Source organism: Pteropus vampyrus, unplaced genomic scaffold (assembly GCF_000151845.1).
Source record: "Pteropus vampyrus isolate Shadow unplaced genomic scaffold, Pvam_2.0 Scaffold399, whole genome shotgun sequence".
In the NCBI taxonomy this organism is placed as follows: Eukaryota; Metazoa; Chordata; class Mammalia; order Chiroptera; family Pteropodidae; genus Pteropus; species Pteropus vampyrus.
In genome coordinates, this window is record NW_011889180.1 from 805,776 (window position 1) to 825,067 (window position 19,292).

Genomic DNA, 19,292 nt, shown 5'->3' on the forward strand with positions numbered 1-19,292 from the left:
AAAATGGGCACAATAACAGTACTACAAAAGGCTCTTGTGAAGATTAAACATTATAGTCTAGGTGAAACGACTGTACACAGCCTGGCGCATGGTAATGTGGTAGATGCCTTTTGCTGGGCAAGATTGCACCAACTCCACCCTGTGGCTCTGGGTATTATCTCAAAGCAGCACATATACTAAATACCTGTAGCTTATATGGGTAGAGGCTAGGGGTACTGGTGCTTAGTGGTTAAGAGTTGGAACTCAACTGCCAAGGTTTGAATCCTAGCTACTCCACTTCCTAGTGTGTGGTCTTAGACAATAACTTATCCTCTCTGTGCTCAGTTTCCTCATCTGTAAAATGGGAATGATAATAAGAACTATGTCACAGAGTTACTGTGAGGAGTAAATGAGATTCATCCATCATGTTGCATGTAGTTGGAGTTCACTCATTCTCATTGTAGTATAAATAACCCATTTTGCAAATACTCTACTATTCATTTATCCATTCTACTCTTGATAGAGATTTCAGTTGTTTCCACTTTGGGGCTATTTATAAGTAGTGCTGCTATGAAAATTTTTGTGCATATCTTTAGCTGAAAATATGTATACAATTTCTGGGCCAGGCCAAATTTCTGGGTCAGAGGGTATCGGCTTTAGTAGACACTGCCAATCAGTTTTCCAAAGTGGTTGTTCCAGTTTAAATCTCTACCGGCAGTGTTCAGTTGCTCCACATCCTCACCAATATTTGGTATTTTCTGACATTTTCATTCTAGCCATTCTAATGGGTTTGTAGCACTATCACACTGTGTTAATTTGCATTTCCCTGGTGACTAAAGTTGAACACCTTTTCATGTATGCATTACACACTGCGTCTGGCATATAATAAGAATGCAATAAATGTTAGCTATTATCATTACTATTATTCTTTGGTTTCAAAAGTGCAACTTTTCAAGTGGGGATATGAACAGTGACTTCTGGAAGCTTCTCAATATTTTATACTCTCTTGGCATACATGTTCTATCTCTTGTGTTCCTTTACCCATGCCTCTTCTCCCGCTAACTTCCCTATAAATAACACTCTTTACTCTCCCAAAGTCCAGACATACTAAATAAGAGAAACTGAAAGCCAGGTGAGACTTCTGACCTCCACCCCAAACAGGTTTCCTTGCTCAGATTTGTCAGTTCCAAGAGGAGCAGAAAGGATCCTTACTCAGGCTCTAGACCACCTAGTCTCATCCATCTGACCTGACCTCTCTCTAGCTCTTTCCTGATGAATGGTTTTGACAACTTTCTCATTATTACAGCCTCTGGTCCAAGTCAGACTTGAATCTTTAATGCTTTCTGTTAGAAAAGATGCATCACTTGTTTTTTAAGATGCACACACATTCCCCTTGCAAAGCCTGTATCCTGAGGGTTTTGTTAATGCATCAAGCCATATATCTCTGAGGAAAATTCCATGATGTCTCTAAAATAAGAAGACAGTTAAGTTGTACCCTCAGTTTAGCCCTTACTGGTAAGCTCCAAGAGAAAGGAAATGGCATTGTATAATTGGTAGGAGAGTTGCATCTTACAAGATCTTGGGAAAGAAAGAAAAGGAAGGCAGTTTAATAATTCCAAAACCAGGTCAAATATTTCATCTATATTCGTATAAAATATCCTTCATTATATATTATAAGAGACACAATTTTATTCTCTAAGTAGCTGGGTTAAGAATTTTTCTTAGATGAGAGCCACCTTTGTTGAGAAAGTTTCTAGGTATACCCCTGTGGAATAAAATGTGAGACCTTCCTGCCACCAACAACCTTGAGAGGCAGAAATACTAGAGAACAAATCTGCTGATTGCAACAGAGACTGAAGGGAAGAGAAAGAAAGAGAGGGATGCTAAGAAACCAAAGAGATGGTTAAAGGCTATTCAGTGGAATACATAACCACTTAAATCTGCAGGAAAGCTGCTTGCTTCATTAAATGCATAGTGCTAAGTGAATCCCTTGTGGAAATCTGTGAAGGAGCTGAGATTTTCATGCAGGTCAGCCCAGGGCAGACTTGAGAAAGCCTGAATACAGGAGTCATAATGAGGGGGCAGAAAAAATTAAGCAGTTCAGAATTTGCAAAAATTGTGGCAAGGGCTTTGGTCACAGTTGAGCTTAGAGTAACCAGCCTGTCGTAGTCTGTATAAGTCCTATGTTAACATTGGAAAGCTCACATTCAAGGAATCCCCTCTGTCCCAGGAAAACTCTAGGTAAGCCATAAAATTGTTTCAGAGCAAGACATGCTTGGATTTCAATTCTAAACCTGGCAGGAAGTTGCAATATGGTCTTGATCGAATTATCTATGAATGAGGGGTATGAGAGAGAGGGGGGAATCAAGAACTTGGGCCTGAAGAATTAAAAGGATGAGGTAGTAACCAACTGAGATGGCTATAGATAGAGCAGATTTAAGGAGAAAGATCAAGAGTTCAATATAGAATACGTGAAGGAGAGATCTAGACTGGAAATATGAGTTTGGGAGTCACCAACATATAGATGGTATTTAAAGCTGTGACCAAATAAGATCACCAAGGGAGTGATGGCAGAGAGATAAATGTCTGTGTGACCATGGATGTGCCACACTAAAATGAAGCTGGGTGACCAATAATCCCTCTACACTCCCTCTCCCCTGCCCTATGTTCAGTCAACCCATCACAACAGAAGTTCTGGTGCTCTTTCATGAGAAGCCAGCGCAGGAGAGAACGATTTCAGGCTTGGAGATAAAATAGGGACTCAGACTCAGCTCTGCCCCGTTCAAGTATATTATCTTGGGCAAAACATTTAATTTTGATGAGCCTCTGTTTCCTAATCTGTAAATTGGAGATAACATTATTTTCCCATAGAATATTTCAGTGTTAAATAAGTTGAATAAAAATAATTTGTAAAGCACTTTATACTTTACAAATTTTATCGTTTACCTCATAATCTCTGCTAATTAAAGGGAAAAATGCTGTGCTTTTGTTGATGATCGCACAAAAAGTTTAGGATGGTATCTACCAATGTTTAAAATGAATAATCCTTTGAAACATACCCTTTACTCTTATCAACATTGAAACACACATACCCTTTGATATAACAATTCCAACTATCCTACAGATACAGCTGCACAAGCATAAAATGTGTTAGGCACTGGTAATGATAATGAGATACCAGAACCAATATATATCAGTAATGGTTTGGGTAAAGAAATCATGGTACATTCATACTGTGGAATGTCAGCTGTTAAATGTAATGAAAAGACGACTACTGACATGAAAAGATGCCTGTGATGTTTATATAAAATGATAATAAGCAAGTTGTAGACTATACACACACACACACACACACACACACACACATATATATATATACTCATACACACACATACAAATAGCATACTGCAATTTGATTTAAATTTCTACATACTCGTATTTCATATCTTGATACATGCATAGCAAAAAGACTAGAAGGGTACAGACTGCAATGTGGGTAGCAGTCACTAGGGTCACTGTAACTGAGGATCATATCCCTCTGAGGAATATGACCAATGGTGGAAGAATGACTTTTCACTTTCTTCTTCTGATGCTTTGTAATTCTTTGAAGTTTTGTAGCAAATAAAAGATATTTTAAAGATATACCACAAACCAATCCCTTTCTTTTCTTTTGTTAACAGCTCCCTTGCCCCTTCTTCCTATGGAAACCTCCATTTCGTATAACCCCTTGGAGCACCCTTCTAGTTAGTTGCTGGATGGGATGCTGCCTGAGATTCATGAATCGCTTAACAAAGCCAATTTGATCTTCAAATTTATTCAGCTGAATTTTGTTTTCTTTAAACTTCTAAGTCCAGAAAAATGTCTCTGTTGGGTTATATTTCAATTCAGCAAGCCATGGCTTTCCTTCCCACCAGTCCACGTGGTAACACAGGTGAAGCAGTTCACTGAGGGGAAAACACAGGCCCCAAAGTAGGGCCACTTTGGGAAGGAAAAAAGAAACGCAAATATATTCTGAAACAGATGGCATCTAGAAGAGAAAGTGTGTTTTGTAACAAGAAGAGAAGGTCACAGGAGGAAGAGAGAAAAGCAATAAAGGAGAAACAGTCAAGGGAAGTGGTAAATTAAGTGCAAAGCTGAAGATTTCCAAGAGATTTTTCAGCTTTGGTAAGATTTTCAGCTTTGGTTGGGCCTCTGAACAATCCTGCCAAAGCATGTAGAATCATTTTACATTTCTTTTATTAAAAGTATTCCACTAGAGCAGTTAGTTCCAAACCATGATATCCTAACACAAGTTTGTTATAAATGTTCCAAATATTGAAGTTTTCAAATAATTTACCTCTTTTATGTATTTAAAGAGGACCTGAGGTTAACCCTCTCACTCACTGGCACTCTGATATGCTTGCTCCCAGGGGTGGGAGGCAAAGGATGGATGGAGTCTCTGCCAGTGTTGAGGGAGCTATGAATAACCCGCAGACCACTGGTCTCACCTCAGTACTGTCAGTTTCCTTTCTGGGCTCTGGAGCTCCCCAGGGGTTACTGGTGAGGTAGGCAGGGCAACCATAATGTTGGGAGATTCCTGTAATGATCAAGAGTCATGCCATTTCCTACCTCATTTGCAGTACAAGCCAAGGCACGAGCATCTGGAACAGAGATTAATTGATCAATTATTTTGCACTAAATAGCTTGCTGTTGCAGCTGCTTAGGATGTCAAAGAGCACCCAGGAACTATGACGGTTCCAGCAGGGAACAGCTGAGGGGCTAGAGGCCAGCTCCCCTATCCAGTGAGGGACAGAAGTCCTCATGTCTGTATCAGACCCTCCTGTCATGCCAGCAACAATTCACAGACAGGATTACAAAGGAAAGGTTTTTCATTTGGTCCTAAATACCCTTTCAATGTCACAAAAACTGAACCAAGGCCAAGAATATATTATGACATATCAAATTATCAGTTCTATTTTGGGGATACGGTATATACCATGCACCAAACTGAAAGTCAGAAGACAAGTCTTCTCCTCTGGACATGGTCAAAACCATTCTGGGTCTTATAAAATAGGGCTTGTGTTACAAATTTATTTTAACAGAGAACTCCTGGATTACATGAGTTCTAAACATTATATATAGAGGGCTGAGATTCTAGATACCAAGCTCAAGTTTAATAGCAAATTTTATATGTGTGTGTATGTTTATGTATGTGTGTATATGTGTGTATATATATATATCTGTATATGTATACAGTGTGTGTACATACACACATACATATATATGAAATAGTAAATTATTTAGATAACCCTTTCTACCTATGTTATTATCTCATTTAACCCCTTCAAAGGTAGAGTTCATTTGTAAGTATGTCAGTTGCCTCTCTCAGAAAAAGATCTTTTAAACAATGTCTTTATCACATATAACAGAATTTACATGTCTTTGATATCATCTAATTCCCAGTTTCTATAAAGTTTCCCCAATTGTCTTAAAATTTCTTTTGACAGCTGGTTCATTTAAGTCCAAATACAAACAAAGTCTACACTTTGCACTGCCCTGCACACATATGTATGTATATATTCTCAGGCTCTACCCACTGGGAGGATGGAGGGCTGGAAGCAGTGATACCCAACAGCAATAACACCTGATCATGGTTTCTAAACACAATTTTCCTCTAAAGGGAACCAGGAAGAAATGGCTGACCCAAGGGTTAGAGCAAGAAAAGTATAAGATGTGCTTAGGGCACGTTGAAAGTAAGAAGTACTCAAGAAATGATGGGACATGCCAACAGACACAAAGGCCAGACTGATGGGGCTCCTGCATTTCTAATCTGATCAAAATAAATAATGATAATAACAGATTATAACACACTGAATAAAATGAGAATCCATGAGTTTGCTGATATAAATGAATAAAATGAATGTTTGATGAATAGGATATTTAAATATTTCAACATCCCTTTTCATAAAATACTTATTAATTACCAAGAGAAAAGAGTAACTTCACAGTGAAGGAGCCTGATAGACCCTAACTTAATGAAGTGATCAAAGTGAACATCCTCAGTAATGGGACAAATCTAAATTATATACCACTTGACTAAAAGGTGCAAAAGGAAGAGCACAACTCCATTAACTGTCATTTCCTTCCAAAAAATGCATGACTTGAATCTAATCACAAGGAAACACCAAACAAATACACTGGAATAATTCTATGAAATAACTGACCCTGTGATCTTCAAAAATGTCAAGGTCATAAAAGTAGGCTACTGAGGACCTGTTTCAGAATGTAGGAGATGAAAGAAGCATGACAATTAAGTGCAACATGTGATTCTGCACATGAACCTTTTGCTATAAAGGATGTTATTAGGACAAGTGGACATCAGTGATAATTTCCTAATTTTGATGACTGGATTGTGGTTATCTAAGAGAGTGTCCTCATTTATGGGAAATATAAAGCACTTCAGGTATTCAGTATTCAGGGGTGATAGGACATCAACTTGACAACTTACTCTCAGATGGCCTGTTTGCTATAATATAATTGACATTTTTGGTAAGTGTGATATTGTTGCAAAATAAAAAAAATATTATACAATAAAGAGTAACTTTTCTAATCAGCTATTTTTCTCTGAACATAGCTCATAGAGAAAACACAGAGTAACTGCTTGGTTCTGTACCTTTATTAATTTTCAGAGTAATAAATTGGTGCCATAGTAATTTCCCATGACAATTTTTAAAGTATCAGTATAAACTAAGATCTTTGTATATTTTATGTACTTTAATCAATTGTAGTGTTTTTTTAATTTTCCAATTTTCCTTTCATCCCTTTGCCACAGCTACAGTAGTGAATAGTTTTCTTTCTTTCTGAACAAGATGTTCCAGGTCCATCATTTACATTTCCTGCCCCAAACCTGGAATCAATTTTTGGACCTTGAAAACCTCAGAGGAGAATTATTTTCCTCTTACTTAATCCTTTTTAAAAATGAGAAAAAAAATGTTCAAAACACCTTGTTTTCCCACATCCCTGTCAAAGTTTGTCATTTTCTTCTCCCTCAAATATCTGACTAGCTTTGGACTCCTTCCCAGAGGAATAGGAATAGCAAACCAAACTTTCTGGGCAATACAAGTACCTGCCTCTTAGGTGGTATTGGGAGAAGGTGGTTGGGGAGAGATCAAAAATATGAACAAGAAAAAGGCAATAACTACATATCTATCAACAATTACTTTAAATGTAAATGGATTAAATGTTCCAATTGAAATATAGAGTGGCTAAATGGATAAGAAAAGAAGACCCTTACATATGTTGCCTATGAGAGACTCACTTCAGATTGAAAAACATACAGACTGAAAGTAAAGGAATGAAAAAAGATGTTTCTTGAAAATAGAAACAAAAAAAAAGCTGGGGTAACAATACTTATACAAGACAAAATCAACTTTAAAACAAAGGCTATAACAAGAGACAAAGAAGGAACCAGTAATCTCACTTCTGGGTATTTATTTGAAGAAACCCAAAATACTACTTTGAAGGGACATCTAATATGCAGCATTATTTACAATAACCAAGATATGGAGGCCACCTAGATGTCTATCAATAGATGAATGAATAAAGAAGACATGGTACATATATACAATGGAATATTACTCAGCCATAAAAAAAAAAAAAATGAAATCTTGCCATCTGCAACAACATGGATGGATCTAGAGGGTATTGTGCTGAGTGTAGTAAGTCAGACAGAAAAAGACAAATGTCATGTGTGGAATCTAGAGGAAAGGAAAAACAAACAAACAACAGACAAGCTCATAGATGCAGAGAGCATTTTGATGATTGTCAAGTTGTGGGGTAAAGGGATGGGTGAGGAGGGGAGGGGGTTAAGAGATACAAACTGGTAGTTAAAAATGTCATGGGTATATAGAGTATAGCATGGGGCACAGTCAGTAGTATTATAGTAACGATATATGATGTCAGATGAATACTGGATTTATCAGAATGATCACTTTATAAATTATATAAATGTCTAACCACTGTGTTGTACACCTGAAATTAATATAATATTGTGTCAACTATAATTGAAAAAAATTAAAAAATAAAAATTTTAAAAATAAATAAATATTGTAAGCTAATAAATTAGTGTTGTTTTAAGCCACTAAATTTGTAATAATTTGTTACAGAGCAATGGAAAATTAATAACAGCATCATCAAGTATATAGATGGCATTTAAATCCATAAGAATAGGATTATTAGAAAGAAAACAGAAGTAGTCTTGGAACTGAGGTGTGGCAAATTTGAATATTTAGTCAAGGAAATGAGGAAGATCCAACAGAAATGACTGAGTAGGAGTGGACATGAGATAGCAATTTCATGTCAGCTAGAGCTTCAGACAATCTTTTTTTTTTTTTTTTGCCTTTCTTCACCTCAAAATTCAAGTGTTAGGTGATCATCTATAAAAGACGGACTGATGTTATGCATGAAGGATCCTTGTGGCCTAATACAAACATAGCCCTGTCACACTGCCTCACACTGACTTATAACTATTTGTTTAGCTGTTTATCTTCTCCAATAGACTTAGAAGTCCTCAGAGGTGAGACTGTGCCCTTTCATCCCTGAAAACTAAGAATAATAATTCATAAACTTCCTATTCATTGAACGAATAACAGTGTCAGACATGGTGCTAATTGTTTTCAGGCATTTAATCATCACACAAACCTATGAGATGACTATTATTTATTCCATTTTCCAGATAAGACAATTGAGATTAAGAAAGATTAAGAAATATACTTAATACTCGTATTAAGGTAGAGAGTGACAGAGCTGTCCAATGCCAAATTTTGTCCTGAATAATGGCCCCTTCAAAGATGTCTACATCTTAATTCTTGGAACCTGTGAATGTTACCTTCTATGGAAAATAAGACTTCATAGATGTGATTTTGAGGTAGGGAGATTATCCTGGATTATCCAGGTGGGCTCAAAGTAATCACAAGAATCCTTATAAGAGGAAGGTAGGTGATTATTTGAAGAGTAGGAGATGTGACAACAGTAAAGAGTTGAAGTGATTTGAGAAAGGGTCCATAACCAAGGAATGCAGAAGCTGGAAAAGGCAAGGAAACAGATTCTCCACTAGAGCCTTCTGGAGAGGAGCACACATCCGCCAATACCTTGATTTTAGACTTCTGACCTTCAGAGCAGGAAGATAATACATTTGTGCTATTTTAAAACACTAAGTTTGTGATAATTAGTTACAGTAGCAACAGGATACCAATACAGTGCTCTTTGCCCCTGTTTTTATGTGGCCTTTACATCCCCAAGACCTAAGGCAACCAATGGTTATTTGCTAAGTGAATTGCTGAAGGAGGAAGAGATTTTCCTCTAAGGCTTCTCCCACCTAGCCCAATCTGAACTCCTGACCAGGAATCTCTAGCCTTCCTCAGAGAGAGGTGGACAGAGCAGTACAGGTATATCTGGGGTAGTATGTGTTTTTTTATTGCTAAGTTCAATGGATGTGCTAGTAATAGTCTGAAGCTCATTCCACAGCAGTCAGTATGCCCTTGGAAGACATGACAAAATGTGACCTTAATTTGCAGATGTGATTTAGAGCCCCAGGGGCTGGAGGGAGAGAGGAGGACGGGAATTGACTATTTTTATGTCACTAACTTAGGCTTTTTCCATTTCCTGTAACAGTGCATTAAACATCACATATGATTCAGCTGAAATTACAAGCGGCATTAGTAAAAAGATGAGCAGAAATCATATTTTACAATCTAATTCCTTTATAAAAATTATTTCATGACAAACTAGAGCAATGAATGCGCATATACATACTGCTAATGCGCATCACTCTTTCCTCTTTCTCAGAGACCATCATGGCCCATTCTTTAAACTAGGAGATGATATTTTCTATATTAATATCGATAAAAGAATAGTTTTCCAAATTAATGAGTTCAATACACTCCATAGCTGAGCTGCTTAAGAAATGAAGAGCTGGAAATCTAAAAAATGTTTAGGTTTCACAAATGGCTTGTAGTACCATGAAGTTAGTTCCTCTTTCTGTATCCCAATTTCTCTAGCCGGGTTAAAATCCTATAGTTAGAAAGTAAAAACTTCAAAACAGCTTTTGGTCTTTTAAGAACAAGTACTAAATAAACAGAAAGATGGTTATAATCCCAACTAAAAGCAATCATTTAAAACTAAATCTCAAATTCATATATTTTTTTTATTCCATAATTTATTTGTAGTCGACATGGAAGGTGAAATAAATCTAAGGCAAAATCAGTCACTGCCCTCAGTCTAGACCTACTGATTAGATTGCCAATAACCATAGCATTCCCACCTGCCTGGTTTTGCAGCCCAGGTTCCCAGAGGTCCTGAGTGGCTTTGGAATCTGAATAAATCACACATGCTAGGGGTTCACCAGCAACTCAATTTATTTGTAACCTGAGACGGGATTTTATAGCTTCTCAGATTAACAGTTAAAAATGGTTTGCTTTTCTGCCTCAGGGGTATTAGTTTGATGTATGAAGCAGGAAGATTATTAAATCTTCCACGCCATCCGAAGATGTAAATTAAGCCACAGCACCTCCTCAGCCACCTTCCCTGTATGAGCTAGGAATTTATTATTAACTTGTCACTCTTGCATGCTCATCAAAACAAGCAGCATCATGATTAATTACACCTGTTTATTTAAGGGTACCTTTCATGCCAATTTTTTGTGAACAGGATATTACAAAGTCTCCTGATTTCTTTGCAGAACTAAAGGAGGACTTTTAGAGGGGAGTAGAGAATCACTGTCCTCTCCTAATCATGTCTGTGAATGTATTTGAAAGAAAGGTGGCATGTATGTGACTATATATTGCTCTTTTAGTTTTAAATGAAGCCGCACTTCATTTTGGCTTCCCTTGTCTATTCACAGACAACACACTGGCTGATTCCGCTCATCTGGGCATCATCTTTCAAAGACTTTGAGGAGGACTGGCACTAAATGAACATAAACAATAAAATTCTCTTTTCAACTCTGTCATCCACAATTCAATTCAACAAATACAGTATCTACTAGGTTCCTTCTATGTGGCAAGCAGCAAATGTGAATTTATTTACTCATTTCTTCATCCAATATTTATTTAATATCTTTTATGAGCCTGTAACGGTACTAGGTGTACCATTCACTGTTCAAACAGTGAAGAGTCCTTGCTCCCAAGAAGTTTATAGCCTTGTCACCCCCTTTTCCCAAGGTATTTGTCTCTCCATATTATAAACAAGAAAAATGGAAGGATAGCGAGAACCTGATAAAAGGAAGGAAAAGCAGTTAAGTCTGCACAACACAGACACTAAATTGAGTCAGGATTAATAAGGCAACTGCAAAGTTCATTCCCTCCTGGTCCAGTGTGGTTCTGCACAATAAAACTACATAGAAACCAAGGCATTTCACTTGTTTTTTTTCTCCCTGTACCTATAATATCACAGATTATCTGGTCTGCTGAATAATCACTGAAACACAACAAGTTTTCAAATGAACTTTCAGGCATGGCTGCATTGCCTCTGATTTGCCACTAGAAAAATTTACTTTTACGAGTTTAAATTGTAGGAGAATTACCTTACTTTTAAAAAAGAAATAGGTTTCTGATTATATCCTTGTCTCCTTTTTTTTAAAGTTTTTATTACAGAAATTGACAAAAACACAAAAAAGATGAAACAATAAAATAATGAACTTCCATGTATCTATCACCTAGCTTCAATAATTACCAACATTTTGGGGGAAAAAAAAAAAAGCATATATGATAGAGGCTTTGTTCATCTCTCTTGTGACCAAATCAAAGTTGTGACAGAAACACAGAGCAAACAGCAAGGAAAGTTGCCTGAGATCTAGATGAACAAAAGCACTACAATTAGAGAGAAAAATAAGAAATCACCCTGCAATGGTAGAAGGTAGGAGGGGTGAAGATGCAAGGCTGCCCAGTCCCAAGTGGCTGAGTGGGACTGAGGGTATAGCAGTGGCAGCTGACAGCTTCAGATGCCACTTAAAGGGGTCATGTCTAAAAGCAGACTTACGCGGTGACAGATCTGCTTGCTCTGAGCACCAGGGCTGGGTCAGATGCTCAGGAGGCACCAGTGACTTACATGGGGACACTGAGTTGTAGGAGTGAGAGCCAGAGGTGAGCACCTCTCCCGGACAGAAGTGCCAGAGGTATCCATTGTTCTTCTGTTGAGCCTTTCTACAACCCAGTGTGCTGACACAGTACTGCCATAGCTAAGATGTCATCAAACCAGATAACGGAGGTTGCTCCAAACAGAGGATTCCCTGAAACTCCGCCTCCCCCAACTCTCAGCCCCACCCAAGCCATATCCAGGTGTGTCCTCAGGTAGTCGGGTGCTCTTTGTTGAGCAGCACCAAGAGTCACACTGATGGCAGCTGGCCTTGGTTTCTGGTATTGTTTCTTGAGGCAACTATAAGCACAGCATCTGTGGATTATTTGCTGAATCTTAACAAGTGGCCCAGGAGGGACACAGGCTGGGGCTGAACTTGGCCTGCAGCTGAACCTCTCTCAGGATTGTGCTGCTGAACACTTCTACACAAAGCCACACTGATAAGACTGGGAGACTTAGGAGCTTTGCTTAATACATAGAAACCGACACAGAAAGGCAGCCAAAATGGGAAGACAAAGAAGAAACCATATGAGAGAACAGAACAGAGATCCAGGGATAATGGAATCAAACAATCTAACAGATGCAGAGTTCGAAACACTGAACTCAGGGGAAGTGCAGATGAATGCAGTGAGAAATTTAACAAAGAGATAAAAAAACATAAAATGGAAATGGAAATTATAAAAGGAAACCAGTCAGAAATGAAGAACATGTTATCTGAGATGAAGAATATATTAGATGGAATAAACAAAGATAAAGAAGAGGATTGAACCACCAATATAGAGGATGAGGAAGCCAAGGGCACGCAATCACAATGGCAAGAAAAAAGAAGCCAAGATTATAATAATAATTTAAGGAGCCTATGGGACACTATTAAATGTAAAAATATACATGTTATTGGGGTACCTGAAGGAAAACAAGAAGTTGAAGAGTTATTTGAAGAAATAATGATGGAAAACTTCCCTCACCTGGTAAAGAAAATAGACATATAAGCCCAGGAAGCTCAGAGAGTCCCAAAAAGATGAACCCAAAGAGGCCCACACCAAGACACATGACAATTAAAATGCCAAAGGTTAAATACAAAGAGAGAATCTTAAAAGCAGCAAGACAAAAGCAGTTAGTTACCTACAAGGGAGCACCCATAAGACTGGCAGCTGATTTCTCAAAAGAAGCTATGCAGGATGGAAGGGCTTGGCACAAAATATTTGACGTAATGAAAACCCGGGATCTATAACCTGGGTAGATAGCTTATTTAGCAAAGCTATCATTTAGAGTCGAAGGACAGAGAAAAAGCTTCCCAGACAAAAATAAGCTAAAGGAATTTATCAACACTTAGCCAGTATTAGGACATGTCGGAGGGACTTCATTAAGAAGAAAAAACATGTATCAAAAACAGGAATATAGAATGGTAATAACTACATTCCTATCAACTAGTACCTCAAATGGAAAAGAATTAAGTGCTCCAACCAAAAGATAGAGTGGCTGAATGCATGTGAAAACAAGACCTCTAAATGTGCTGCCTATAAGGAACTCACTTCAGATTAAAAGACACACATAGACTAAAAGGAGGGGATGGGAAAAGATATTGCCTTGATGGATCTAACGGGTATTGCTCTGAATGAGTGGGTCAGACAGAGAAAAACATCGCATGATTTCACATACATGTGAAATCTAAAGAACAAAATAAACAAAAGCATAAATAAACTCATAGATACAGAGAATATTTTGAGGGCTACTAGATGGGAGAGAGGTTGAGGGAGACGGCAAAAAAAAAAGGCAAAGAGATTAAGAGGTACAAATGGATAGTTGCAGGATAGACATGACATGTAGAGTGAGCACAAAGAAGATAGGTAATAATGTTATAATAAATATGTAAGGGGGAAGAGAGGTACTAGATTTAGTAGGGTGATCACTTTGCGAGTTATGTAGATCTCTGATCACTGTACTGTACAACTGAAACTGGTATATTATTGTATGCCAACTATAATTGAAAAAAATTCATTGAATTGTACAATGTAAATACAAGTAACTAATTGTCTATTGTGTTTCAATTAAGTTGGAAAAAAATAATTATCAACATTTTGTCATTCTTATTTTTATCACATTACTCTCTCCCTTCACCCTTTTTTTTAGTATTTTTCAATAAATTCCCACTGTCATAACATTTCAACTCCAAATACATCAGAATTTATCTGACAAATAAGATTTTTAAAAAACACCTATGATATCATTGTAATAGTTAACAAAATAACAATAATTCTTTAATATCTTCTAATACCTAGCCTGTGTCCTTGATTGTCTAAAAATAAATACTTTTGGATTGAAACAGGATCCAGATAAAGTCTACACATTGGCTTTGGTTGATGTGTCTTTCATTTATACTTTTTCTCTCCATGCCCTTTAGAATATCACAAAATGATCTTCAATATTTTATTTTTATCTAGAATAAACAAATGCATCCAAACTTAACATATACTCCTGGTGAAACCTCATCATGTAATATTTTAAGGACATGGAGATCATACAATTTATCATTCAAACAAAGAAACTCTAGAGGGAAAGGGGGTGCTATTAATAATTATACTGGTGTAAACAAGAACAGTCATCCTACCTAGAGAGATTGGGGGTAACAATAAGGAGGCTAAGGCTACTGGTTTCTACTTGAAGGCAAAGAGCTGGAAAAGAGCTAGAAAGAACATCATCCCACCCTAATAATTGAACAAACTGCAAGTAAACGACTTTGCCTGACTCCATCGAAGACCTGAAGCTGAGAAAATGCCAACTAAACCAAAATCTGAGGAGAAACAAGCACCTATGGGGAGACATGGAATACAAGGATTTGTTTACTTGGGGCAGTTAAATACTAGTAAGAAGGATTCACCTAGAATTGTTGTTAACAAATTGGCAGAGATCGAGTATTGGCTGTTGACAATATGGAACCCTAAAGTCTTCAGATAAAAGAAGAGTTCACAACACTTACAGGCTCTGCTCTCCATGGATTCCAGTGGGTACTCACCAAAAATGATGGGAAGAGTCCTGAAAAAGCATCCCTCATCATACAGACTTAGGAGAGGGAGAGATCAACTACTGCCAGAAGGCCATGGAGCCCTGCCCAGTTTCTTCTTCTCTATCTTCCCTATAAAATAAAAAATAAAAAAAAAATTACTTGAGATGTGATGTACAAAAAAGGCAAGGGGAAAAACTCCACAGTGCCAAGAGACAAAATAATCAACAGAACCAGAGTCATAAAAAACACAGACATTATTAGAGTTATCAAATAGAGGATTTAAAATAACTATGAAAAATGTGTCAAAGTCTCCAACAGAAAAATTGGACATCACTCATTCAGATGAATAATTTCAGCAGAGAGATGGAAACTGTTAGAAAAAAATCAAATGAAGATGCCAGAAATGAAAAACACAGTAATAGAGATCAAGATTGTGATTGACAGCCTCATCAGCAGACTTAACAGAGCTAAGGAAAGAATCAATGACCTTGAAAATATTCGAACTGAAAGCAAAGAAAAAAAGTAAAAAATAAAACAACATAGCATCCAGGAACTGTAGGACTAAATCAAATGATCTAACAGATATACAATCAGAATTCCAGAAGTAAAAAAGACAGGGACTGGGGTAGAATAAATATTTGAAGGGATAATGGCTAAGAATTTCCAAAATTAATGGCAAACTACAGATTCGAACCACCAACCAAGATAAATACTCATGCCAGAAATAGACATATCATATTCAACTTCTAAAAACACACAAAAAAATCTTGAAGGCAGCCAAAGCAGGGAGGAAGAAGCATTACTAGAGAGAAATAAACATAAGAATTATTAATAGCCATCTTGTTAGAAGCCATGTAAGCTACAAAATGAGAGTGAAATTTTTAAAAGGCTGAATGAGTGAAATCATCAAGGTGGCGAAATAGACTCTAGCTACCCGCCCCCCTATACAAAGAACAATTAGACACTTATTCATGAATGAAAATAGCTCTGAGATTGCTCAGGAGTCCACTTAAGAAGATTCAACAGCACAGTGAAGCAAAAAACCTGAGAATAACCACACAAAAAGTATAGGCAGAACAGTTTCATTTTGCTTGCATCATCCTATCCCCCAAGAGGGAACTCCCCAGCTCAAAAGAGTTCCCCTTACCAGTAAAAGGAAAACGGGGTAGGCGACCAGCTTCCCCAGCCTTTTGGAGAACTATATGAAGAACTCACTTCAATTTCACCCTATCCAGAGGCCAGCAAAGCTGAGATGTCTAGAAATGGCTAGAAACAAAGAAGACAGGACCTACCAATATCAGTCACATAGCAACTACAGTTTCTAATGGCCTGCTCAGCAGAGGACCTTAGAAGTCTTCACTGCTGAGAACATCAACAGCCCTTGGAGATGTTGTGGACTTCCTCCCCAGATTTCTCACTGAGAATCTCATTGGAGACCCCAGAAGACTGCTTCTCAGAGGACCTTAGATGCTTTTGCGGCTGAGGAAATCAATGGCCAGCACAGCTACTAAGGGCCTCCTGCAGATTTTGCCACTGATATTTTCACCCCACAGGTTTTCATGCTCACAGGTGTCATTAAATATTAGCAAACCAAATTCAACAATACATTAAAAGGATCATACACTGTGATTAAGCAGGTTTTATTCCAAGGATGCAAGGATGGGTTCAACATCTGCAAATCAATCAATGTGATATATCTCATTAATAAAATGAAGGATAAAAATCATATGATCATCTCAACAGATACAGAAAAAACATTCAACAAAATTCTATAACCATTTATGATAAAAACTCTAAACAAGCTAGATATCAAGAGAATGTACTTCAACATAATAAAGACCATATATGACAAGCCTACAGCTAACCTCATAATCAATGGTGAAAAGTTGAAAGCTTTTTCTCTAAGATCAGGAACAAGACAAGGATGCTTATTCTCACAACTTTTATTCAATACAGTATTGGAAGTCCTAGCCAGAGTAATTAGACAAGAAAAATAAATAAAAAGCATCCAAATTGGAAAGGAAGAAGTAAAGCCGTCACTACTTGCAAATGACATGATATTATATATAGAAAACCTTAAAAGCTCCACCCAAAAACCAAACAAATTCAGTAAAATTGCAAGATATGAAATCAATATACAAAAACCTGTTATATTTCTATGCATTAATAACAAACTACTAGAAAGAATAGTTAAGAAAACAATCCCATTTTATTGCATCAAAAGAATAAAATATCTAAGAATAAATTTAACCAAGGAGGTGAAAGTCCTGTACACTGAAAACTATAAGACATGATGAAAGAACTGAAGAAAACACAAATATAAATGAAAAGATAGTCCACGTTCATGGGTTGAAAGAACTAATATTGGTAAAATATCCATACTACCTAAAGCAATCTACAGATCCGATATAATCCCTATCAAAATTCCAACAGCATTTTTACAGAAAAAGAACAATCCCAAAATTTGTATGGAGCCATAGAAGACCCCAATTAGCCAAAGCAATCTTGAGAAAGAAGAAACTGGAGGCATCATGGGCCTTGATTTCAAACTACATTACAAAACTATAGTCATTAAAACAGTATGGTGTTAGCATAAAAACAGACAGATAGATGAGTGAAACAGAACAGAGAGCCCAGAAATAAACTGACACTCATCAGGGTGATCACTTCATAAAGTATACCTGAAATTAATATAATATTGTATGTCAACTGTAATTGAAAAAATTTTAAAAACTTTTAAAGAAATAAATCCATGCATACATGGTCAATTAATTCCTGACAAAGGAGGCAAAAATATACAATGGGGAAAGGACAATCTTTTCAATAAATGGTGCTGGGAAAACTGGACAGTCACACGCAAAAGAATGAAACCAGCCCACTATCTTACATCATACACAAAAGTCAAATTGAAAAGGATCAAAGATTTTAATGTAAGACCCAAAACCATAAAACTCCTAGAAGAAAATATAGGCCAGAAGCTCCTTGACAACTGTCTTGGTGATGATTTTTTGTATTTGACACCAAAAGCAAAGGAAAGAAAAGCAGAAATGAACAAGTGGGGCTACATTGAACTAAAAAGCTTCTGCATAGCAAAGGAAACCATCAACAAAATGAAAAGACAACCCTAATGAATGGGACAAAGTATTTGCCAATCATATCTGATAAGTGGTTAATAGCCAAAATATATTAAGTCATACAACTCAATCACAAAAAACAATCTGATTTAAAAACGGGCAGAGGATCTAAATAGAATTTTTTCCAAAAAAGGCATACAGATGGCCAAGAAGTACATGATATTCAACATTACTAATCATCAGCAAAGAGCAAATCAAAAGCACAAGGAGATATTACCTCACTCGTGTTAGAATGGCTATTATCAAAAAGATAAGAAATAACAAGTATTGGAGAGAATGTGGAGAAAAGGGAACCCTCCTGCACTGTTGGTAGGAATGTAAATTGGTACAGTCACTATGTTTTACTCCACTAAAAGAGTACAGAGTTTCCTCAAAAAATTAAAAATAGAACTACCACATAATCCAACAATTCCACTTCTGGGTATTTATCTAAAAGAAGTGAAAACACTAACTCAGAAAGGTATATATATGCTCATTCATGTTCACTGCAGCATTACTTACAATGGCCAAGACATGGAAAGAATCTAAGTACCCATCAAAGGATGGATGAAGAAAATGTGGGAGACACACACATACACACACACTGGAATATTATTCAGCCATAAAAAAGAAGAAAATTCTGCCATTTGTGACAACATGGATCGCCCCTGAAGGCATTATGCTAAGTGAAATAAGTCATACAGAGAAAGACAAATACTATATGATCTCACTTGTATGTAGAATCTTCAAAAAAAAAATTTTTTTTTAAATAACAGCTCCGGAATACAGAGAACAGATTGGTGGTTGCCAGAGATGGGGATAATAGACCTTAAAAGTTCTCAACATTAAGAAAAAAATTTTGTAATTATCTATGGTGGTGGATGGTAACTAGATTTATTGTAGTGATCATTTCAAAATATTACATATATCAAATCATTATGTGGTACACCTGAAGCTAATATATTATGTGACAATTCTATCTCAATTTTAAAAAAATAAAGCAGAAATTGCTGAGTTAAAAAAAAAAACAGAAAAGGAAATAAGTAAACCAAAAAATTAATGGTTCTTTGAAAATTAATCAACAA

The 19,292-nt window shown here is 36.7% G+C and overlaps 1 protein-coding gene across 1 annotated transcript in view; it reads right to left on the reverse strand.

The window, feature by feature from the left end:
• The window catches only part of HYDIN (HYDIN, axonemal central pair apparatus protein), a 351,593-nt gene that overhangs the window by 320,610 nt on the left and 11,691 nt on the right, over nucleotides 1-19,292 (reverse strand). Inside the window, exon 2 of the mRNA XM_023523662.1 lies at nucleotides 15,104-15,223. The gene's annotated coding sequence lies outside the window, so the exon portion shown is untranslated. The remainder of the gene's footprint in view (nucleotides 1-15,103; nucleotides 15,224-19,292) is intronic.